The following is a 26,579-nucleotide window of genomic DNA, read 5'->3' as shown; positions in this document are numbered from 1 at the left end:
AATAAATAAAACCATTCCCATAAATTTTAAAATATATATATATATATATATATATATATATATATATATATATATATATATTAAACCTATCTTGCAATTATGGTCTAATAGAAGAGTTTCTATTAACCATATATATAAATATATAATGTACAAAGTCCTATTTCAATTTTCAAATTCTTCCCAACCATCCGATAAAAAGGTTTGTCTAACATTCAAATTTCTCAATTAAATTTACTTTTAAACCTCAAACCCTCTTTCCATTATCTAATAGATTCTCGTATTGTTTGATTTCTTATTCAATCTTATGCAATCCTTTAAAATAAATTCAACGAAGTATCCATCTAAGCCATGTACAGATATTTCTTAAACAAGAACAATATTGCACACCCAAAACACAACACATGCAAAAGACACGGAGCAGACAGAAATTTGAAAAGCAAAAACTACTATACAATTAAACCACGAGATCCTACCTGGATCTGATGCTAAACAGTGGTAGCTAGATAAAAATTCCTACTGTAAGCGAAACCTTCAAGCTATATTAGACTTCCCTTCTTTTCCAAACCCTCTGATTTTCTCTTCAAACCCGTGTGTGTCCTGAAATCTGTGTCCCTAATAATGACCCCAAAAACCTCTAATATAGAATCTAATTCCCCTTTAGGGTTTCTATCTCCACAACTCTAAAATAATAATTACTTTATTTAATTAATTCATTCATGCACAATTAATTTTTTCTTTTTAAATTAAAATATTCTTTTTATTATTCCTTCATGCATTTTAAGTGAATTGTTAAATTACTTTATTTAACTATCCACTTGACTTCTATTTTAATCAATTTATAACTTATAAATCTCATGCGTACTTAATGCGATTAAATATCTTTATTAATTTCACATGTTTAATCTTTTCAATTAATTTCTTTTATTTTCAACTCATGCATAAATCATGCGAACTATAATCTTTATGATAATTAAATATCTTTTCACTTTTAATTTCATTTTTAGAAACTTAATTGATAAAATATTTATTAACTTAAATAACAATAATATTTAGCATTTATTTAAAAATGCACTCTAAATATATTATTATTAAATTAAATAAATATAATCAATCACGTTCTAAATTTAAACTTTAACTTTTATCTCCAATATTTAATTCTCTCTCTTATTTAATTAATTTCTCAATTAATTAAATATAATTAAATATTCATAATATCATAATAATTCTCCATTAAATTAAATCATTAATTTAATCTTTTAATTAGGCTTAATTAATAGAAAATACATCAAACACTCACAAAACAACATACGCACAAAATATTCATGGGTTTAAAAAGGGTAGATAGTCTGTTACGAGTCCTCCTTGCAGGACAAGTATTATAGGCTTATGGCTAGGATTGAACCTGATCATTATCTTCCCATTCTCACCATTTGAGTATTTGTAATAGGGCACGCTCATCCTGGCAATTCAGGGAAGTCGATGCCCGGTACCTGCATCCTGCATAAAAGACGAGCATGTACATGTATATAATATATCTAAACTAAACAAACAATGGTGGGGAGTGGTTCATTGTGTAGATCCCGACTAGCAGGTGACTACGACTCCCTCCCTTAACCACATCAAACACTTCAGACAGAAAGATAAAATAAACACGCGCACCATACACATGCAAGTATGGGGTAAGTATTGTAAAAATCACATGTCTAACATCAAATGCGTACATATAATAATGCATCTCTATCAATACAACATAATCATCATTAAAGACATCCTGTTAACATTTTTATGAAAGAAACCACATTTACTAACTAGGATCATCAAAATATCATTAACAACACATGAATGAAAACAACTAAGCAATAATAACTGATACATTTGTAATCAAAGTCATGAAATAATATGATAATATTACAAATCTAGAATCTCTAAAACTAATCAAAGCATAAAATCAGCCTAAAAGAATTTGACAATGATAACAGAAATGTGATCTAGGGGCAGGCACTACATGGCCATAATTATCACTCAGATGATACTATTTTCTCAGCTAATCTTTAAATTCCTTAATCTTATGTTTCAAATTCTTTATCAATTGGCCATATTATTCTATTCTTTGATTGTGTTTAACTCAACATATCTATACTTCATAAGATGATTGAATAATACATCATCTTGTCAAAAATTAACTAATATAGTGCCCATTGTAATTCCATCATGCTTGCTCCTCTTTACTCAACAACATCACTAGTTCATCTAGTCATCTCTCTTTTCAAATCCTCTTCATCTTTTTTAAAAGAATCTTCTGAATCACTTTCATTATAGTTATTTTCATTAGTTTCCATTGAATAATCTTATTTTTGGTAAAGTCTTTAATGGATTTTAACCTTTTCTTTTGACAACATATATGGGTAGTGAGTTCTTTTGACAATGTATATGGGTAGTGAGATTGGTGTGATGTTGTCACTATAAAAAAATGGTAATGTTATTTTTACACCTTTAATTATTACAAGATAACCAACCATACATAAAAAAACCATTATAATCAATATTCACAAGAAGGAAAAACCTATGGGTTCTGTCAATGAATCCACTTCATTCATCAACATAGGAATACAACAATTGTTAAAATAAACATTTAATAGAAATAACACTCAATATAATGTATTTATGAAATTCATGAACCAAAAAATAAATATTCTTAATTAATAGGACAATTCTCGAATACACACACACATATTTATGTATTTCTATACACACACACACACAAACATACATATGTATACGTATATACATGTATATACATATATATGTACATATATATGTATGTATATATATGTATATACATGTATATACATATATATGTATGTATGTATACATACATACATACATACATACATATATATACATACATACATATATATACATACATATATACATACATATATATATATACATTTACACACACACACACAGACACACACACACACACACACACACAGATATATATATATATATATATATATATTTCAATAATAAAACAAATGCCAGCCATGCATTCTTGGATGTGCGTTAAAGATGTGACAAATTGGTCTTTCAATAAGATTTTCCAAGAGAATGTGTTTTAAGTGGAACTAGGTAATATTATGCAAAGTGGATATTAAATATTCTAAATCATTACTATTTTGAGAACAAAAATATATGTTATTAAAAATAGTACCTTCTAAAAACATTAGTTGCTCTTAATTTAACTTAATGTAGTGAATGATGACCTAAAACTTATATTTTAAAAATCAACAATTTTAATTTTATTTCCAATTATTGTAAAATTGATAAGTTTCTTTCATCTATTAGTAAAATTAAGTATAAAATTTAATTTTAAAACAATTGTGATACTAGTTATTTTTTAAAATATGTTATCATATAACTTTTTACACCTCTTTTGCAAATAATTTACTCCTATCTATTTTTAATAATAATTATCTAAAAGTATGATTATTTTTCATTATATTTATTAGTTTATATTTTTAAATTTATATTTTTAATTTAATATAGATTTATTTTCATGCACAAATCACATTTTAATTTTATGTAGAGCTCTTGTTATTAATGTTAATAATAGATTGATATAAATTATTAAATATCTCCCACAATAACTTAATTGCAAAATTCATAAAATATAAATAAATTTATTATTATTTTTACTATATAGATTTTATCAAAATCATATTTATTATCTTCATGAAGCTTATAAATTTATTTAAAATAATATTTAATTTACTTCTTCTCTATATTTTGTCGAGGAGAGAAATAGAGCTCAAGACCTCTTTTTTAATGTGGACCTCAAGATACCAATAGGGAAAATAACTTCCTCAAGAATGTTACCCTATTATTTATATATAAAACTCTATGCAAAAAATCTTATCAACTAAATATATTTCATTTTAACCATATTTATAAGTCCAACTCACATTAAAAATATTCTTTTTAATAAAAGGACAATTAAGAATTTCTTTTACCTAAAAACTATTTTTATGTGCTATGTTTGATTACATACTTGGCTTAAATTGTGCTATGTTGAAATTTATATTATATTTATCAATAAACATTAAAAAAATATAAATTTTTACGTCCAAGAAATTTGAGATTGTTCCTACAACTTTGAGATTGATAATTTTTCATCTTTTAAATTTGATTTTTAACTATTGAATCCACATTTATATCAAGTTTGTTGCACTTAAATCAGATTTCTAAGTTAATTCACTCTAAATAATCAGTATAGTTGTTAATCCATCATTAGTTCCTCTCTTTGTCATTTACTATGGAGACTATGCATTGTAGTTTATGAGGCTATATACATATATTTATATATTTCTAATATCTCAACTAGCTTATTGAATTCTAGCTAATTTATCATTTCCCCTAAAATTGTATTTGATTAAACTATAATTACCCTCATTTAAGATGTTTTTTAATAGTTTTTCGACTAACAATTATTTATATTTTCTTTGATTCCATACATACATACATACATATATAAGAAGATAAGGAGAGCATAAGTTTGCATAAATAATCACATAAAATTTAACAAATGAAATACTCAAAAGAATTTATTGGTGAAAATCTAATCTATAGTAAGGTACCTACTTGATTTTCTTTTTTAATATAAAAGCTTGCTAAAAGATTTTGACGTTCTAAGAAAATTTTCCTAGGGCTTCTTAGCGGTCTCTAGTTACAAAATCGCCTTCTACCCTCTCTGAGAAATCTAAATTTGAAATCCTCTATTTTATCTTTTGATTCCATCCCACCCTTCTTCATAGCCTTAAGGAAGTAGTTTATAATTCTCTAGGTGGTTTGAGAAGTTGTTTCCACATGCGATGATTGCCATTATGGTTTGATTTATTCATTAATATCATTTAACAAATCAAAATTCAATTATGATTCTATTTATGTTATTATTTTTTATTTCATTTAATTTAAATCCTCTATTTTATCTCTTGATTGCCTCTCACCCTTCTCCATAGCCTCAAGGAAGCAGTTTATAATTCTCCACTTGGTTGGAGAAGTTGCTTCCACATGCGACGATTGCCATTATGGTTTATAGTATCATTAAAAAAATGAAAATTCATTTATGATTCTATTTATATTATTATTATTTATTTAATTTAATTAGGTATCACTCTTTAAGATTACTATCAACAAACTTTAGTTTCAAGGATCATTAATGACTTAACGGAAAAAAGAACTTGCTAAAAACCTTTAGGTCATAGGCTCAAAGCTCCTAAATGATCTTAATTAATTTCTTTGTTTAATAATTTTGTTAAATATTAATTAATAAAATTAAAATCATAAGAATATAAACTAATGTCTTAATGGTAACTACCTAGCTTTGTTCTTAAGAGGTCATAGGTTTGATTCTCCTAGAAATTAGGCTAACATTTTGGTAAAGTTTTTATTTTATTTTATTATGTCTATTATTTAATTTAATCAATTATTTAATTACTCTTTAATATCTAATCATGTTGATAATTGGTTTACATACAATTCACTAAATTACATAGCCATAATAGTTTGTATATTTGTTTGGGCATATATGTGTGCATCTATATATACTTGGATAAATATACTTAAAATATCAAGGTAGAAGATCATACATGTAAAATGAAAAGAAATATATAAAAGTTAAAAAAAAAAACCAAATGTCAAGATCATACTAATTATAGACATTAAATCTATGTAATCAAACTATCAAGACATGATCCCCCAACCTAGGTTTCTTAACTTCCTATTAGAGTTATAAAGAAACATATGTGCTTATATGGATCATGGTATCATCTCCAAATTATCAAATAGTTTGATGACTTGTGATACCTATTACTTGCACACGTTTGCATCGCCAATTGATAACATACACATACATATACATATACATATACATATACATATACATATACATATACATATACATATACATATACATATATACAAGGAATAACACACAAGCATGCACACCAAACAATAATACAAACACTTGATGTGGTAGAAGGATTAGTCCAAAGCCCATTATCATAGAAAAATTAAGTAAATACATTAAACTATCTCTAAAAAACACATAGAATGAAATATGACAATGTACAAAAATTTATTTCCCAAAATGCAACTATCAAATCATATAAAAGTATTCTAGGAAGGGCATCACATTGTAGGTAAGGAAATATTGTAAAAATGATGAACACCAAATCCAAGGACATCCCAATTAATAACCACATTCTTGAAGGATGCCAAATTGTAGTTATGGTAGTGTGATAAAATAATTCACCATGTTTTAGGGTAGCTATGTTGGAACTTGATGCAAGAGCATGTTGGGTGTAAGAGCAATCTTGCATCACACAAAAATATTTTCTTTTCAATATTTTCTATTTTAATAAGGACTAGTAGATAGGGTGGTTACTATTTATGGGAAATTGCTATTTTTAGTAAGTTTTTCATACGATCTTGGAATGTTCTCAATTTCTATATGAAGGTTCATTTTAGAGTTATAAGCCTACCATAAAAATTTCATTGCTCCAACTTAAGTATCAAAGAAGTTATTACAGATTTTCAGTGGAAATATTTGTACAAAAATCTTTAGGCTCACTATTGGAGGCCTTAGAGTGCTCAGATGAGGTCCAAAAACTTGATGGAAGGGTGCTTCTGTGATTTTGAGTTTGTACATCAGGAGGTGGCATTTTTGTAAAGTTATAATAGCCAATCAGAGCAACGGTTTGTGAGTTATGGCCTTTCAAAGTTGGGCCACCTGAAATATTTAAAATAATTGTCAAAGATGTATTGGCCGACTCTATATGTATTGTTAGGATCCGTCAGCCCTAGGTATTAAGTTTCAATGTCTAGAACCTTCCCATCGGCATTAAATTTCCTATTTAAGAAAGGTACGAACATTGTCTAGCACAACTCTAGGTAGTATTTCGCAGCTTAGTCTTGCAGATTAGGGTAATGAAGGCACCCATGTGGGCTAGCATTTTGTACTTGTGAATTCTGTAATTCTGCATTTGGGGCACAAATAAGAAGTCCATATTTTGTTCTCACATTTGCTATTATTTCTTTCTCTCTATTATGAGTTTATGGTTTTAAGGTGAGCACCCTTCATCAAGTGGTCAGAGTGAGTTCTTGAGTATGTGGACAGATTGCCGACTATGAGGCAGTTCACACTAGGACCATGGTTTGGGCTGAGTGTGTAGATAGATTGCTGATTGTAAGGCAATTTGCACTATGGTTTTAGTGAAAGCACAAAAATGCCTCCACAAAGAGAGCATGGCAGAAGAGCTATAGGTGTTACACTTGAGGGTTTCTTAGCCCTCCAAAGACAAATGTAAGAATTGGAAGAACAAATGCGTAGAGGAATAAATCTTCCCATAAGAGATGAAAGCAAGGATGAGGATGAAGTAGAAGAAAATGTCAAAGTAGAGGTAGTTTTAAACCCAAAGGAAGAGAGGCTTTTTAGGGCCATCTCCAAGATTGGAAAGACCTAAGTTTGAATTTCCCACATTTTTGGGAACTCTTAACCCATAGGAGCTGATCAATTGGATCAATGAATTGGAGGAGTATTTTGAGTATGAAGATATTGAGGATCCTGATAGGGTCGGGTTTGTGAAGGCAAAATAGAAGGGACATGCAAAGATTTGGTGGCAGGAGGTTCAGTTGGAGCGAAATAGAAAGGGAAAGGAAAAAATCACTAGATGGGAATGGATGGTAGCTAAACCGAAGTGATAATTCATTCCCATGGATTATGAGCTTGATCTATTAAAGAAAATGCCAAGCATTCAAGATGAGCTAAGTTTGGTTTGAATGAAAAATATTGAGGAGGCATGCCAATTTTCCCTAATAGTTAAGGAAAAACTGAACAAGTTTGACAACAAGAATAGTGGAAGAGGCCATGGTGGAATATCTTGTGGACAATCTTATGGAGGCCGTAAGGATGATAAGAAGAATAAGGATGAGGCTAGACATAGTAGCTAGAAGAAAGGGGAAATAACTTCAATCATTTTCATGATCAGAACAATAGAGATTAGAGAGGAAGAGGTAGAGGACAAGGATCTCGATGAGGAGGCTTCTGTGGGAAATATTTTCACTACAGAGAAGAAGGGCATAGAGCGTTTGAATGTTCCCAGTGCTAAGGAAGGAAAAATCAAAGAACAGAAGGCCAAGCTAGAGTTGCACATGTTGATGAAGATGCCAGATCCTCACATTTTGAAGATGTTGAAAGAGGAGAAGTCCTAGTTAACAAGAGAGTCCTGCTGAGTCATGAGAATGAACCTGATCAAAGAAGGAGCTTGTTTCGTACAAGGTGCAGATGTGAAGATAATTGTTGTGATGTGATCATTGATGGTGGAAGTATTTAAAATATCTTGTCTAAAATGATGGCCACCAGGTTGAAGTTGAAGAGATAGAAACACCTGCATCCATACGATATTGTTTGGGTGCAAGATGACCACAAGGTCATGGTTAATGAGCAGTGCTCAGTGAAGTTCAAGATTGGAAGCTACTAGGATGAGGTACTTTGTGATATCATACCTATGGACATATGTCAGATGTTGTTGGGTAGGCCATGGCAATTTGAAAGGCATGCTGTACACGATGGGCCAAAAAATACCTACACTCTAACCAAGGATGGAGTGAAACATAAGTTGAAGCCGTTGAATGAGAAAGAAGAAACAATATGTAGTGTTGGCAGAATATGTTTTGTTGATGGAAAAGAGTTTCTCATAGGTATGAAGTGTGAGCATATGTGTTTTTCTATAATTCCAAAAGATAGTAAAGAAGAAGTAGAGGAGGTACCTGTAGAAGTTGCAGATATGTTGGGAGAGTTTTCTAATATTCTATCAGATAATGTACCTGATGGATTGCCCCCAATCAGGAAGATCAGTCACCAGATGGATTTGGTTCCAGAAGCCAATTTTTCAAACAAGGCAACACATAGAGTGACACCAACAGAAAGTGAAGAGTTGAATAGACAAGTTCATGAGTTATTGTAGAAGGGATTGATTCAAGAGAATTCGAGTCCATGTGTCATACCAGCCACATTAGCACCAAAGAAGAATGGAGAATGGATGATGTGCACATGTTCTCGTGTTTTCAACAAGATCACAATCAAGTATGTATTTCCATTTCCAAGGATGGATGATATTATGGACTATTTGAGTGGTGCTAAGTATTTCAAAAAGATAGATCTAAAGAGTGCATACCATCAGATTCGTATTAGAAAATGTGATGAGTGGAAGATTTCTTTCAAGATAATAGAAGGACTATAGGAGTGGTTAGTCATGCCTTTTGGGCTAACTAATGCACCAACCACTTTCATGAGACTCATGAATGAGGTACTAAAGGAGTTTCTGGGTAAGTTTGTCATTGTTTATCTAGATGATATAATGATATTTAGTACAACATTGAAGGAGCATTTGATTCATATTCACAAGGTGTTTGATAAGTTGAGGGAAGAAAAGTTGCTGATAAACCTGAGGAAGTGCAATTTTGTAAAGGAGTTGGTGTACTTGGGATTTGTAGTCTCAACAAAAGGTTTGGAAATGGACCCAGAGAAAGTGAAGGCTATCTTTGAATGGTCTACTCCAAGAAGTGTGATAGAGGTAAGATCTTTTCATGGACTGGCTAGTTTTTACCTAAAGTTCATAAGAGGTTTTAGTAGTATTTGTGGACCCCTGACTGAAACAATGAGAGGGGATAGAAAATAATTTAAGTGGACTATAGGGGTAGATAAGAGTTTTAATCTATTGAAATAGAAAGTTACTAAGAAGCCTGTTTTAGCACTTCTTGATTTTAAAAAGGTATTTCAAGTAGACTGTGATGCTAGTGGTATTGCGATAGGAGTTGTTATGAGCCAAGAAGGTAGACCTATTGCTTATTTTAGTGAGAAGTTGAATGATGCAAAAAGAAAATATTCTATGTGTGATTAGGAATTTTATGCTATAGTTCAAGCATTGAAGAAGTGGAGACACTATCTTCTTCTTAAGGAGTTTGTTTTGTATATTGATCAAGTTTTGTAATATTTGAATAGTCAAGGAAAATTAAACCAAAGATATTTGAAGTGGGTTAAGTTTTTGTAGAGTTATACATTTATTTTGAAACACAAGAGTGGGAAGTCTAACAAAGTTGCATATGCTGTTAGTAGGAGACAACTTTTATTGGCATAAATGCAGATAGAGGTGGTTGGGTTCAAGGAACTCAATACTTTGTATCCAAATGATCCTAATTTTGGTGAAGTGTGGAAGGCTTGTATAGATCCTATTACACTTGACATGATAAAGTCATTGGTTTTCATGATCTAGGATAGTATTTTGTTCGAAGGAAGTCAGTTGTGCATTCCTAGAAGTTCAATAAGAGAGAATCTCATCAAGGAGAAGCATAGTGGAGGATTGGTTGGACATTTTGGTAGAGATAAAACCATTGATGAGAATTATTACTGGCCATAATTGTGGCAAGATGTGAAGGAGTTTGTATAAAGTTGTAGAGTATGTCAAATGGTGAAAGGAGTGAAGTAGAATACAGGGTTGTATCAACCATTACCTATACTAGAGAAGCTGTGGAAGGACATTAGCATGGATTTTGTTTTTGGATTAATGAGGATGCAACATGGGCATGATTCTATTTTTTTGGTGGTTGACAGGTTTTCAAAGATTGAACATTTTATTCCCTGCAAGAAGACTAGTGATGTTCATGTGGCAGAGTTATTTTTTAGAGAACTGGTGAGACTACATGGTCTTCCAAAGAGTATAGTTTCAGATCAAGATATCAAATTTGTTAGGTATTTCTAGTGTACATTGTGGAAGAAATTGAAAATGGATTTGAAGTTCAGTTCATCATATCATCCACAGATTGATGGACAGACATAAGTTGTGAATCACAGTTTGGGAAACTTACTAAGATGTTTGGTTGGAGACAAGCCAAAAGGATGGGATCTAATTTTCCAACATGCAGAATTTTCATATAATAATTCTATGAACATGAGTACACTAGTAAATCACTATTCTAAATTGTATATGGGAGTAGTCCCATAAATGCTCTTAAATTTAGACAGTTGGATAAAGGAGAGATAAGTAGTGCCGAAATAAAAAAATTTGTTGAACATTTGAAGAACATCCATGAGGAGGTGAGGAAACACATCATAAAGATGAATATAAAATATAAAGCTAAGGCAAATGTGAAAATGAGGTATAAGGAATTTTAGATTGGAGATGAAGTCATGGTTCATTTGAGAAAAGAGCATTTTCCAATGGGTACATATAATAAGTTGAAGATGAAGAACTTTGAACCGTGCAAGATAGTGAAAAGGCATGATTCTAGAAATGCTTATGAAGTGGAGTTGCATGTTGAATTGAATATTTCACTAGTATTTAATATTCTAGGTTTGATAGAGTATTATGAAGGAGGTGATGGAGATGACATTGCAGAAGCACAATGGAGTATTCCAACAACTAGTTTAGCTATAAAAGGCATTGAGAAGATACTAGACAGTCATGTTGGAAAAAGTACAAGGAACATAACTTATGAGGAATACTTGGTCAAATGGAAAGGGAGGCTAGTAGAGGACTCATCATGGCTAGCAAGGGAGGAGGTTCACCATCTTGGTTTTCCTCTGAACACCTAAGACATGACAGAGTCACTTCTCAAATTACCCTGGGTGTTTGATGCAGGAGCACCTTGGGTGTAGGAGTAATCTTGCATCACCCAAAAATATTTTCTTTTTAGTCTTTTCTATTTTAATAAGGACTAGTAGATAGGGTGGTTACTATTTATGAGAATTTGCTATTTTTAGTTAGTTTTTCATATGAGCTCAGAATACTCTCATTTTCTACATGAAGGTTCATTTTATAGTTATAAGCCTACCATAAAAATCTCATTGCTCCAACTTAAGTATCAGAGAAGTTATTACGAATTTTCAGTGGAAATATTTGCAAAACAATCTTTAGGCTCATTGGTGGAGGCATTAGAGGGCCCAGATGAGGTCCAAAACCTCGATGGAAGGGCACTTGCAGAGTTTTGGGCATGTAGATCAGGAGCTAGCATTTTTGAAAAGTGGTTATAATAGCCAATTGGATCAATGATTTGTGATTTATGGCCTTTCAAAGTTGGGCTACCTGAAATATCTAAAATAATTGTCAAAGATGTATTTGATTGACTCTATATGTATTGTTAGGGTCCATCAGCCCTAGGTATTAAGTTTCAATGTCTAGAACTTTCTCGAGTGGCATTAAATTTCCTATTTAAGAAAGACACGAACATTGTCTCGGACAACTCTAGGTGGTAGTTCGTAGCTTAGTCTTGTAGATTACTATAATGAAGGTGCCCATGTGGGTTGGCATTTTGTACTTGTGAATTCTATAATTCTACATTTGTCGCACAAATAAGAAGTTCATATTTTGTTCTCGCATTTGCTGTTGTTTCTTTGTTTCTATTATGAGTTTATGGATTTAAGGAGAGCACCCTTCATCATAACTATAATTGGAACAATTGTTATGTTCTTGTTGATGTCAAACCTTACTAGTGAGACAATTGCTACTTGAGTAGAGTGCCATATCAAGAAGATTGATGAAGAGGGTTTGACAAGAAGAGATAATAAGATGACCTAGTGGAAAGGTTGAGTTATGTGGAATTACAATGGGCACTTGATTAGTTGGACTTTGACAAGATAATGTGTTGTTCAATCATAACACCAAGTGGATTCATTAGTTTTGTTGAAGCCTAGAAGAGATGATCAATGAAAGGTCAAATATATAGGCTATACTAAGCTTCAACAAAGAAGACTAAGGAGCTTATAGTTGAAGCCAATCTATGCTTGTGTCAATTGAGTAAAAACTAAAAGTTGAGAAAATGATTGTCTCAATCGAGTGCTAGTAAAAGATGGAGTGAAGACAAAAAAACTCATGCAAGAAAGTTGTGATGACCAAGTTATCTAGTGATGATTGAGCCAAGGAACCTAGTATTAATCAAGTGTCAACATTTGTTAGTTTGTGAAGGAATTAAGATTCCTAGCCACAATTTGAATTCTTGAAATATGTAAAGTGTGTTGAAGATAAGGATTGATGAGATGGATCATTTAGAACAAGAGAAACTGTATTTGAGTGTTTCTAGGCATGGATTCAAAGATAAGTTTTGAGAAGTACCTAGAAGGAGAAGGAAGAAATGAAATGATGGAATGATTTGATTAATCTGACCTAAACCTAAGATCAATGGTGATGTTTAAGTGGCAAAAGATCAAAGTTACCTATTTAAGGAGGCATAAAGTTTAACCTAAAAGAAGTTAGCAGTTGCTGATTTTATTGATTTGTGAACTTTAGTGGAAGGCTAAGAAGGAGAAGAGAAGAGGTGAAGAGTAATTTCTTGAAGGATTTTCCAAGTAGATTAGAGACAGCAATGGAGACATGAAAGGAGTCCAATCAATGCATTTGCACATCTAAGCTACATTGTGATATGTATCTATAAAGTGAGTTATATTTATCAAATCAACCTACTGTTACTTTCTAACCATTGTATCAGTTGAAATCCTTTAATCAAGGTTGACTTATCACTCATTTGTAAATCCTTTAGTCAAGGCAACATTCTAATGGAATTTTCTTAAGTTCTTTAACAAGGCCACTTCTAACAGGGTGATTAAATCCTTTAAAAGGGTCACACCTAACAATGTGTATTGTAACCTTTAACAAGGTTGGCTCCTAATAGAGCTCACTTTAGAAGAGTAAATTTTTTCGTAGTATGTTATTGGTTATTTTTTTCCAAGATTGGGTTTCCATGTTAAATCCTAGTGTTATACTTGTGTGGATGTTATTTTATATGTTTTATCATTTAATGCTTTACATTCTACAAGTTAGTTACCATTGTGATAGTAAGTTGCACATTACTGAATGTTAAGTTGATACATAGAGATTGAGCTATACAAAGGTTAGATCTAAGTTATTTAAGATATTCAAAATTTCAATTGGTACATCTAAACCTTAGGATAACTGACTCACCTCCTCTCTCATTTATTCTAAATAATTCTAAAAATTGGTATCATATATGTGGTACTTGTAGAGAAAATTTTGAATGTACTTGAAGCTAAAGATCAATATGTATAGAAAGGAGGTACCCAAGTTGAACAAGGAAAACTTCCTTGGATGACAAAATTTTATGAAGATGTATATTTCCGGAATTGGAGATTCAATAGTATTCTACTTGGAAAATGAATATGTAAATATACCTTCAACTTTGACAACCTACTAGATAAAGAAGAAACACAAACACAATCATGCACTGTTGGAGATTGTATTTGCCCTAAGTTACTCCAAGTTTGATGACATAAAGGACTATGACACTGCAAAGAAGATTTGGAAAAGGTTAGGAAAGATCCATGGAGGAGACAAGATTGAACTCAAAGACAAATCAAAAAGCTTGAGAGGAGAGTTTGATGACATGAAGATGGTAGAAGGTGAGAACATTTTTCAATATATTGGAAGAATCAAATAAGTTATGAATATTATTAGATGAGATAATGGAAATATTAGTGATGAGACTATGATTAGCAAGGTACTAATAACCTTACTTTCTATTTATGATATTAAAGTTTCTGCAATACAAAAACTGATACGTACTCCTGGTTTTGACTTAACCTTGGATAGTCTAGTTGGTAGACTCACTACTTTTAAATTGTCAAATTTTGATCAATTTTCTACCCCTACTATTGAATCTTCTTTTAACTCACAATTGGTTTTACATTAGTCTAAGAAGAAGAAAGGAAAGTATGAGGATAGTGAGAGTGAATCTTTTGATGATGATCTTGAGGAACTTGACCATTAATGGCTAGGAGACTACATAGAGGCAAAGGAAAATTCAAAGCTAACCTTCCTATATAATTTATTTTTCATGCAATAAAGTTGTTCATATTGTTGCGAGATGTCTTGGTAGGGATGACAAGAATGAAAGGAAATAGAGAAAGTTCAAAGAAAAAAGAGATGGAATAGACAATAGAGGATACAAAGACTGCAAAGGAAAAAGTAAGAAGTCTTGTTACATTGCCAAAGAAGAGACTAATGATGATTTTGATATTAATGATGAAGAGGTTGTTTATGTTGCTATGAAAGATGATTATGAAGAAGATGATAAAGCTGCACTTATTTCATATGTGAGTAAAGGTGATAGATGGATAATTGATAGTGATTTCTCACATCGCATCACTAGTGATAAAAGTAAGTTTGAAACCTTAGAACATTATAAAGGAGGTAGGGGTATGTGCAGGATAATGGTGTACCAAACTATGGCCTTAAGTGGCAGTGAAAAATTAGAAAATCAGGGTTATGTCAACTTGACACATAATTTTAAAGTGGTTATGGACTTTATATCAAAAAGTGTAAGAAAATAATCTGTAACAAATTGAATTTAGTTTCTAAACTACTAGGCCTTATCAGGAGAAAAAAATAATTGATTGGTCAAAAGTTTGAATTTTAATGCTGTACTACAAAAATTTTAGGGAAAAAATAAAAAGTAGGTGTATGTCTGACCACCTTAATCAAAATCGAATGATAATATTTTTTTAATATAATTATAGATATGAAAAGTAGACTCATGCCCGGATGTGACGCATATTTTTTGATATTTTTATTCCAAATAAATAATTAAATATGAATTTTCTACCAAATTTAATTTTTAAATTTTTTTTCTTATACTAGGCGAAGCATAAAATGTGATGCAACTTTTAGATTTAAAAAATGTTATACCGTTTGAAAATTATAGCTATTTTTCAATCAGTATGTCAATTAACACTTTACAATAATCTTCATTAATAATTAACTAATAAATACTTATCGATCTCAGAATTTGACAGAAATTATATTGATGGAATCTCGAGAGCGATATTAAAAAACTCTTTTCGTTTCATTCAATTTCAATCAAAATAACATTGTCAGACAACTACCCGAAGTCTGAGTATCACTAAAACCCTCTTCAAACATGTCGTTTGGGTTGACCGGGTAGGCTTGGTAAATACCAAGCCTAATCGGATATCGAATTTCAAATCGGATATCTGATTTGAAATCAGATATCGGATTTCAAATTGAATATCTGATTTGAAATCAGATATCTAATATGGTTAGGTGAATTTTGGTGAGAAATTTGAAATCCCAACCCATTTTGGAGGGAAAATCGGATTTAAGACTTATACCTTATGATTTATAAATTATTTTTGTTATATTACTATGTAAATATGTATTATAATATATTATATATAATAACGTAATGTAAAGATATAACATATAATATATTAATATATAATAATATATTATGTTATTCTCATTATAATCTATAAATATAATTTATATTATTATTATTTTTCCTAAATATAATAACGTAATATATATAAGTATGTTATTAATATATATAATAACGTAATATTTTTAATTAAATATAATAAAGTTATATATATATATATATATATATATATATATATATATATAATAACGTAATATTTTATAGCTTATGATTTATAAATTATTTTTGTTATATATATATATATAATAATGTAATATAAAGATATAACATATAATATATTAATATATAATAATATATTATGTTATTCTAATTATAATCTATAAATATAATTTATATTATTATTATTTTTACTAAATATAATAACGTAATATATATATGTATGTTATTAATATATTAACATATATAATAACACAATATGTTTATTAAATATAACCATATATATATATATATATATATATGTTATTAATATATATTATTATATTAATATGTATGTTATTAATAAATATGTATATTATTAATATATATGAGTCAAAGGGCCTATGACCCCCTCCGACCCATTACATAACAATATATGTCCGTAGAGGTCCTAGGACCCCTAGTGACATATTAGAATCGTTCTTATGGGTCGAAGGGGGTCATAGGTTGACCTATGACCCCCTTCAACGCATTACATGACGACATGTCCCTAGGGGTCCTAAGACCCCTAAGGACATATTATAATCATTCTTATGAGTCAAAAGAGGTCATAGGTTGACCTATGACCCCATTCAACTCATTAAATGATGACATATGTCCCTAGGGGTCTAGGACCCATAAGGACATATTAAAATCATTCTTATGAGTCAAAGGGGGTCATAGGTTGACCTATGACCCCCTTCGACCTATTAAATGATGACATATGTCCCTAGGGGTCCTAAGGACATATTAGAATCGTCCATATGGGTCAAAGGGCGTCATAGGTTGACCTATGACCCCCTTTGACCCATTACATGATGACATATGTCCCTAAGGGTCCTAGCACCCCTAGGGACATATTAGAATCATTCGTATGGGTCGATGGGGCTCATAGGTTGACTTAGGATCCCCTTCAACCCATTACATAATGACATATGTCCCTAGAGGTCCTAGGACCCCTAGGGACATATTAGAATCATTCTTATGGGTCGAAGGGGGTCATAGGTTGACCTATGACCCCCTTTAAAACATTACATGATGACATATGAACATATTAGAATCATTCATATGGGTCAAATGGGGTCATAAGTTGACCTATGACACCCTTCGACCCATTACATGAAGACATTTGTCCCTAGGAGTCCTAGGACCATTAAGAACATATTAGAATCGTTCATATAGGTCAAATGGGGTCATAGGGTGACCTAAGACCCTTTTCGATCCATTAAATGACAACATATGTCCCTAGGGGTCCTAAGATCCGTAAGGATATATTAGAATTGTTCTTATGGATCAAAGGAGATCATAGGTTGACCTATGAACCCCTTCAACCCATTAAATGATGACATATATCCCTAAGGGTCCTAAGACCCCTAGGGACATATTAGAATTGTTCATATGGATCAAAGGGGGTCATAGGTTGACCTATGACCCCCTTCGACCCATTAAATGATGACATATGTCCTTAGGGGTCCTTAGACTTTTAGGGACATATTAGAATTGTTCATATGGGTCAAAAGGGGTCATAGGTTGACCTATGACCCCTTTTAACCCATTACATGATGACATATGTCTTGAAGACCCCTAAGGACATATGAGAATCATTCTTATGAGTCAACACATTACATGATGACATATGTCCTTAGGAGTCCTAGATTCCCTAAAGACATATTAGAATCATTCATATAGGTCAAAGGGGGTCATAGGTTGACCTATGATCCCCTTTAACCCATTAAATGATAACATATGTCTTTGGGGGTCTTAGGACTATTAGGGACATATTCGAATTGTTCATATGGGTCAAAGGGGGTCATAGGTTGACCTATGACACCCTTTGACCTATTACATGATGACATATGTCCCTATGACTATAGGGACATATGAGAATCATTATTATGGGTCAAAGGGGATCATAGGTTGACCTGTGACCCCCTTCAACGTATTACATGATGACATATGTCCCTAGGGGTCCTAAAACTCTTAAAAAAAATTAGAATCGTTCTTATGGGTCAAAGGTGGTCATAGGATGACCTATGACACCCTTCAACCCATTACATGATGACATATATCCCTAGGGGTCCTAGGACCCCTAGGGAAATATTAGAATCATTCTTATGGGTCAAATGGGATCATAGGTCAACTTATGACCCCTTTTGACCAATTATATGATGACATATGTCCCTACGGGTCATAGCACACCTAGGGACATATTAGAATTATTCATATGGGTCAAAAGGGGTCATAGGTTGACCTATGACCTCCTTTGACCCATTACATGATGACATATGTCCCTAGAGGTTCTAGGACCCCTAGGGACATATTAGAATGCTTCTTATGAGTCAAAGGGGGTTATAGGTTGACCTATGACCCCCTTTGACATATTACATAACAACATATATCCAAAGGGGTCTTAGGAACCCTAAGGACATATTAGAATCGTTCTTATGAGTCAAAGGGAGTCATAGGTTGACCTATGACCCCTTTTGACCCTTTACATGATGACATATGTTGCTAAGGGTCCTAGGACCCCTAAGGACATATTAGAATCATTCTTATGGGTCAAAGGGGGTCATAGGGTGACTTATTACACCCTTCAACCCATTACATGATGACATATGTCCCTAAGGGTCCTTGGACCCGTAGGGACCTATTAGAATCATTTTTATGGATCAAATGTGGTCATAGGTAAACCTATGACCCCCTTTGATCCATTACATGATGGCATATGTCCCTATGTGTCATAGGACATCTAGGGACATATTAGAATTGTTCATATAGGTAAAAGGGGGTCATAGGTTGACCTATGACCCCATTCGACCCATTAAATGATGACATATGTCACTAGGGCTCCTAGGACCCCTAGGGACATATTAGAATTGTTTATTTGGATCAAAGGAGGTCATAGGTTGACCTATGACCTGCTTTAACTCATCAAATGATGACATATGTCTCTAGGCATCCTAGGACCCCTAGGGACATATTAGAATTGTTCAGATGGGTCAAAGGAGGTCATAAGTTGACCTATGACCCCTTTGACCCATTACATGATGACATATGTCCCTAGGACCCCTAGGGACATATGAGAATCGTTCTTATGGTTCAAAGGGTGTCATAGGTTGATCTACGACCCTTTTCGACATATTACATGACGACATATGTCCCTATGGGTCTTAGGACCCCTAGGAACATAGTAGAATCATTCATATGGGTCGAAGGGGGTCATAGGTTGACCTATGATCTCCTTCAACCCATTAAATGAAAACATTCGTCCCTAAGGGTCCTACGACCCCTATGGACATATGAGAATCGTTCTTCTAAGACAAGGGGTCATAGGTTGACCTATGACCCCCTTCGATGCATTACATGATGACATATGTCCTTAGGGGTCTTGGAACTCTTAGAGAAATATTAAAATCATTCTTATGGGTCAAAGATGGTCATAGGTTGACCTATGACCCACTTCGACCTATTACATGATGACATATGTCCCTAAAGGTCCTCAAAACCCTAGGGACATATTAGAATCATCCTTATAGGTCTAAGGGAGTCATAGATTGACCTATGACCTCCTTTGACCCATTACATGATGACATATGTCCTTAGGAGTCATACGACCCCTTTAGAACATATTAGAATGCTTGTTATAGGTCAAAGGGGGTGATAGGTTGACCTATGACCCACTTCGATGCATTACATGATGACATATGTCCAAAGGGGTCCTAGGACCCCTAGAGACATATTAGAATCTTTCTTATGGGTCAAAGGGGGTGATAGGTTGACCTATGACCTATGACACCCTTCGACCCATTAAATGATGATATATGTCCCTAGGGGTCCTAGGACCCCTAGGGACATATTAGAATCATTCATATGGGTCAAAAGGCATCATAGGTTGACCTATGACCCCCTTCGACTCATTACATTATGACATATGTCCCTAAGGGTCCTAACACCCCTAGGGACATATTAGAATCATTCATATGAGTCGAAGGGGGTCATAGGTTGACTTATGATCCCCTTCGACCCATTACATAATGAAATATGTCCCTAGAGGTCCTAAGACCCCTAAGGACATATTAAAATCATTCTTATGGGTCAAGGGTGGTCATAGGTTGACCTATGATCTGCTTCGACAAATTACATGATGACATATGTCCCTAGGGATCTTTGAAACCCTAAGGACATATTAGAATCATTCTTATGGGTCAAAGGGGGTCATAGGTTGACAATTGACCCACTTCGACACATTACATGATGCCATATGTCCCTATGGTTCCTAGGACCCTTAGGAACATATAAGAATGCATCATATGGATCGAATGGTGTCATAGGTTTACCTATGATGCCCTTCGATTCATGAAATGATGACATATGTACCTAGGGGTCCTAGGACACCTAAGGACATATTGCAATCATTCTTATGCATCAAAGGGGGTCATAGGTTGACCTATTATCCCTTTCGACCCATTAAATGATGACATATGTTCCTAGGGGTCCTAGGGACATATTAGAATTGTTCTTATGGGTCAAAGGGGGTCATAGGTTGACCTATGACCCCCTTCGACCAATTACATGACCACATATGTCCCTAGGGGTCCTAGGACCCCTAGGGACATATTAGAATTGTTCTTATGGGTCAAAGGGTTTCGTAGGGTGACCTATGACCCCCTTCGACCCATTAGATGACGACATATGTCCCTATAGGTCCTAGGACCCTTAGGGACATATTAGAATCATTCTTAAGGGTCAAAGGGGGTCATAGGTTGACTTATGACCCTTTTCGACACATTACATAATGACATATGTCCCTAAGGGTCCTAGGACACCTAGAGACATATTAGAATGCTTCATATGGGTCAAAGGGTGTCATAGGTTGACCTATGACACCCTTTGACCCCTTAAATGATGACATATATAGCTAGGCATCCTAGGACCCCTAGGGACATATTAGAATCATTCATATGGGTCAAATGGGGTCATAGGTTGACCTATCACCATCTTTGACCAATTACATGACAACATATGTCCTTAGGGTCGTAGGACTCTTAAGGACATATGTCATCATGTAATATGTAAAAGTGGATCATAAGTCAACCTATGACCCCCTTACACCCATAAGAACGATTTTAATATAACCCTAAGACATATGTCATCATGTAATGGGTCGAAGGGGGTCATAGGTCACCCTATTAGCCCCTTTAACCTATATGAAGCATTCTAATATGTCCCTAGGGGTCCTAGGATCCCTAAGGACATATGTCATCATGTAATGGGTCAGAGGGGGTTATAGGTCAACCTATAACCCCCTTTGACCCATAAGAATGATTGTAATATGTCCCTAGGGGTCTTAAGACCTCTAGCTATATATGTCATCATTTAATGGGTCGAAGGGGGTCATAGGTCAACCTATGACACTCTTTGACCCATATGAAACATTTTAATATGTCCCTAGGTGTCCTAGGACCCCTAGAGACACATGTCATCATATAATGTGTCGAAGTGGGTCATAAGTCAACCTATGACCTATTTTGATCCATAAGACTGATTCTAATATGTCCCTAGGGGACCTAAGACCCCTAGGGACATATGTCCTCATGTAATGGGTCGAAGGGGGTCATAGGTCAACCTATGCCCCCTTTGACCCATATGAATGAATCTAATATGTTCTTAGGGGTCCTAGGACCCCTAGGGACATATGTCATCATGTAATATGTCGAAAGGTGTCATAGGTTAACATATGACCCCCTTTGAGCCATAAGAATGATTCTAATATGTCTATAGGGGTCCTAGGACCCTTAGGGAGATATGTCATCATTCAATGGGTCGAAAGAAGTCATAAATTAACCTATGACCTCCTTTGACCCATATGAAGTGTTCAAATATGTTCCTAGGGGTCCTAGGACCCCCATGGACATATGTCATTACGCGATGTGTCGAAGGGGGTCATAGGGTGACCTATGATCCCTTTTGACCTATTAACAAGATTTTGATATGTCCGTTGGGGTCTTAGGACCCCTAGGGACATATGTCATCATGTAATGGGTCGAAGGGGATCATAGGTCAACCTATGAACCCCTTGGACCCATAAGAATGATTCTAATATGTCCCTAGGGGTCATAGGACCCCTAGGGATATATGTCATCATTTAATGGGTTGAAGGGGGTCATAGGTCAACCTATGACCCCTTTTGACTCATAAGAACGATTCTAATATGTCCCTAGGGGTCCTAGGACACCTAGGGACATATGTCATCATTTAATAGGTTAAATGGGATCATACGTAACCGTATAACCCCCTTTGACCCATAAGAACGATTCTAATATGTCTCTAAGGGTCCTAAGACTCCTAGGGACATATATCATCATGTAATATGTCGAAGGGGGTCATAGGTCAACCTATGAACCCCTTTGACCCATAAGAATAATTCTAATATGTCCCTAGGGGTCCTAAGACCCCTAGAGATATATGTTATCATTTAGTGGGTCGAAGGGGGTCATAAGTCAACCTATGACACCCTTTGATCCATATGAAGCATTCTAATATGTCCTTAGGTGTCCTAGGACCCCTAGGGACATTTGTCATCATTTAATGGGTTGATGGGGGTCATAGGTCACCCTATGACCCCCTTTGACCTATAAGAACGATTCTAATATCTCCCTAGGGGTCTTAGGACCCCTATAGAGACATATGTTGTCATGTAATTGGTCGAAGGGGGTCATAGGTTGACCTATGAGCCCCTTTGACACATAAGAACAATTCTAATATGTCTGTAGAGGTCCTAGGACCCCTAGGGACATATGTCATCATTTAATGGGTCGAAGGGGGTCATAGGTCAACCTATGACCCCCTTTGACCCATATGAAGCATTCTAATATGTCTGTAGGGGTCCTAGGATCCCTAAGGACATATGTCATAATGTAATGGTTCGAAAGGGGTCATAGGTCACCCTATGACCCCCTTTGACCCATAAGAAAAATTCTAATATGTCCTTATGGGTCCTTGGACCCCTAGGGACATATCTTGTCATTTAATGGGTAAAAGGAGATCATAGGTCATCATATGACCCCGTTTGACCCATATGAAACATTCTAATATGTCCCTAAGGGTCTTAGGACCCCTAGGGACATATGTCATCATGTAATGTGTCGAAAGTGGTCATAAGTCAACTTATGACTCCCTTTGACCTATACGAATGATTTTAATATGTCCTTAGGGGTCCTAAGTACCCTAAGAACATATGTCATCATTTAATAGGTCGAAAGGGGTCATAGGTCAACCTATGACCCCTTTTGATCCATATGAACGATTCTAATATGTACCTATGGTTCCTATGACCCCTAGGGACATATGTTGAAATATAATGGATCGAAGGAGGTCATAGGTCAACCTATGACTCCCTTAGACCCATATGAAAGATTCTAATATGTCCCTTGGGGTCCTAGGACTCCTAGGGACATATGTCATCATGTAATAGGTTATGAACAATTCTAAGATGTTCCTAGGGGTTTTAGGACCCCTAGAGAAATATATCATCATGTAATTCGTCAAAGGGGGTCATAGGTCAACCTATGACCCCCTTTGACCCATAAGAATGTTTCTAATATATCCTTAGGATCCCTAAGGACATATGTCATCATTGACCCATATGAACGAATCTAATATGTTCCTAGGGGTCCTAGGACCCCTAGGGATATATGTCATCATGTAATATGTTTAAGGGGGTTAGAGGTTAACCTATGAGCCCCTTTGAGCCATAAAAATGATTCTAATATGTCCTTAGGGGTCCTAGGACCCCTAGGGAGATATTTCATCATTTGATGGGTTGAAGGGGGTCATATGTCAACCTATGACCTACTTTGACTCATATGAAGTATTCTAATATATTCCTAGGGGTCCTAGGACCCCTATGGACATATGTCGTTAGGTAATGGGTGGAAGGGTGTCATAGGCCACCCTATGACCCCCTTTGACTGATTAGAAGGATTCTAATACGTCCCTAGGGGTCTTAGGACCCCTAGGACATATGTCGTCATGTAATGGGTCGAAGACCTATGACCCCCTTTGACCCATAAGAACGATTCTAATATGTCCTTAGGGGTCCTAGCACCCCTAGGGACAAATGTCGTCATTTAATGGGTTGAAGGGGGTCATAGGTCAACCTATGACCCTCGTTGATCCATAAGAACAATTTTAATATGTCCCTAGGGGTCTTAGGACTGGTAGAAACATATGTCATCATTTAATGGGTCAAAGGGGGTTATTGGTAAACCTATAACCCCCTTTGACCGATATGAACGATTCTAAGATGTCCTGAGGGATCCTAAGACCCTTGGGGACATATGTCATCATGTAATGGGTCGAACAGGATCATAGGTCAATCTATGACCCCCTTTAACCTATATGAATGATTCTACTATATTCCTAAGGATCCTAGGACCCCTGGGGACATATGTCGTCATGTAATGGGTCGAAGATTCTAATATATCCCTAGGGGTCCTAGGACCCCTAAGGATATATGTTGTCATTTAATGGGTCGAATGGGGTCATAGGTCAACCTATGACCCCCTTTGACCCATATGAAACATTCTAATATGTGTCATGTAATGGGTCAAAGGGGGTTATAGGTCAACCTATGACCCCTTTTGACCCATAAGAACGATTGTAATATGTCCCTAGGGGTCCTAGGACCCCTAGTTATATATGTCATCATTTAATGTGTCAAAGGAGGTCATAGGTCAACCCATGACAACGTTTGACCCATATGAAGCATTCTAATATGTCCCTAGGTGTCTTAGGACCCTTAGAGACATATGTCATCATGTAATGTGTTGAAGAGGGTCATAAGTCAACCTATGACCCCCTTTGACCCATAAGAATGATTCTAATATGTCTCTAGGGGTCTTAGGACCCCTAGGGACATATGTCATCATCTAATGGGTCGAAGGGGGTCATAGGTCACCCCATGAGCCCCTTTGACTCATAAGAATGATTCTAATATTTCTCTAGGGGTCCTAGGACCCCTAGAGACATATGTCATCATTTAATAGGTCAAAGGGGGTCATAGGTCAACCTATGACCCCCTTTGACCCATATGAAGCATTCTAATATGTCCCTAGGTGTCCTAGGACCCCTAAGGACATATGTCATCATGTAATGTGTCGAAGGGGGTCATAGTTCACCCTATGACCTCCTTCAAACCATATGAAAGATTCTAATATGTCCCTAGGGGGCTTAGGACCCTTAGGGACATATGTCATTGTGGAATGTGTCGAAGGGGGTCATATGTCACCCTATGATCCCCTTCGACCCATATGAATGATTCTGATATGTCACTAGGGTTCTTAGGACCCCTAAGGACATATGTCATCTTGAAATGTGTCGAAGGTGGTCATTGGTCACCCTATGACCCCCTTCGACCCATATGAATGATTCTAATATGTCCCTAAGGGGCCTAGGACCTTTAGGGACAAATGTCATCTTGTAATATGTCGAAAGGGTTCATAGGTCATCTTGTGACCCCCTTTGACCCATATAAACTATTTTAATATGTCTCTAGGGGTCCTAGGATCCCTTAGGGACATATGTCATCATGGAATGTGTCGAAAGGGGTCATAGGTCATCCTGTGAGCTCTTTTGACTCATATAAATGACTCCACTAGAAATAATATAGTAAAAATAATAATAATATCTAGTATAACAATCATATATATATATATATATAATTGATAGATTATAATAATAATAACATAATGTATTATATATTATAATTTACATATGATAATAATAATAATAATATGTTATAGATTATAATTTATATATGATAATAATAATAATATGTATTAATAACATATATATATATATTATATTACGTTATTATATTTAATAAAAATATAGTAAAAATAATAATAATATATATTATATTTATAGATAATAATAATAATAATAATAACATAATATATTATTATATATTAATAGATTATATATTATATCTTTACGTTACGTTATATATTTATATATAATATAATATAATATTATTATATAATATATAGATTATATATTATTTTATATATAATAGTTATGTTATTATATTATATATTTAT

Source organism: Cupressus sempervirens, chromosome 1, assembly GCF_028749045.1.
Source record: "Cupressus sempervirens isolate cs-2001-9-10 chromosome 1, ASM2874904v1, whole genome shotgun sequence".
Classification (NCBI taxonomy): Eukaryota; Viridiplantae; Streptophyta; class Pinopsida; order Cupressales; family Cupressaceae; genus Cupressus; species Cupressus sempervirens.
The sequence above is the reverse complement of the archived record's forward strand: the minus strand, read 5'-3'. Positions refer to the sequence as shown.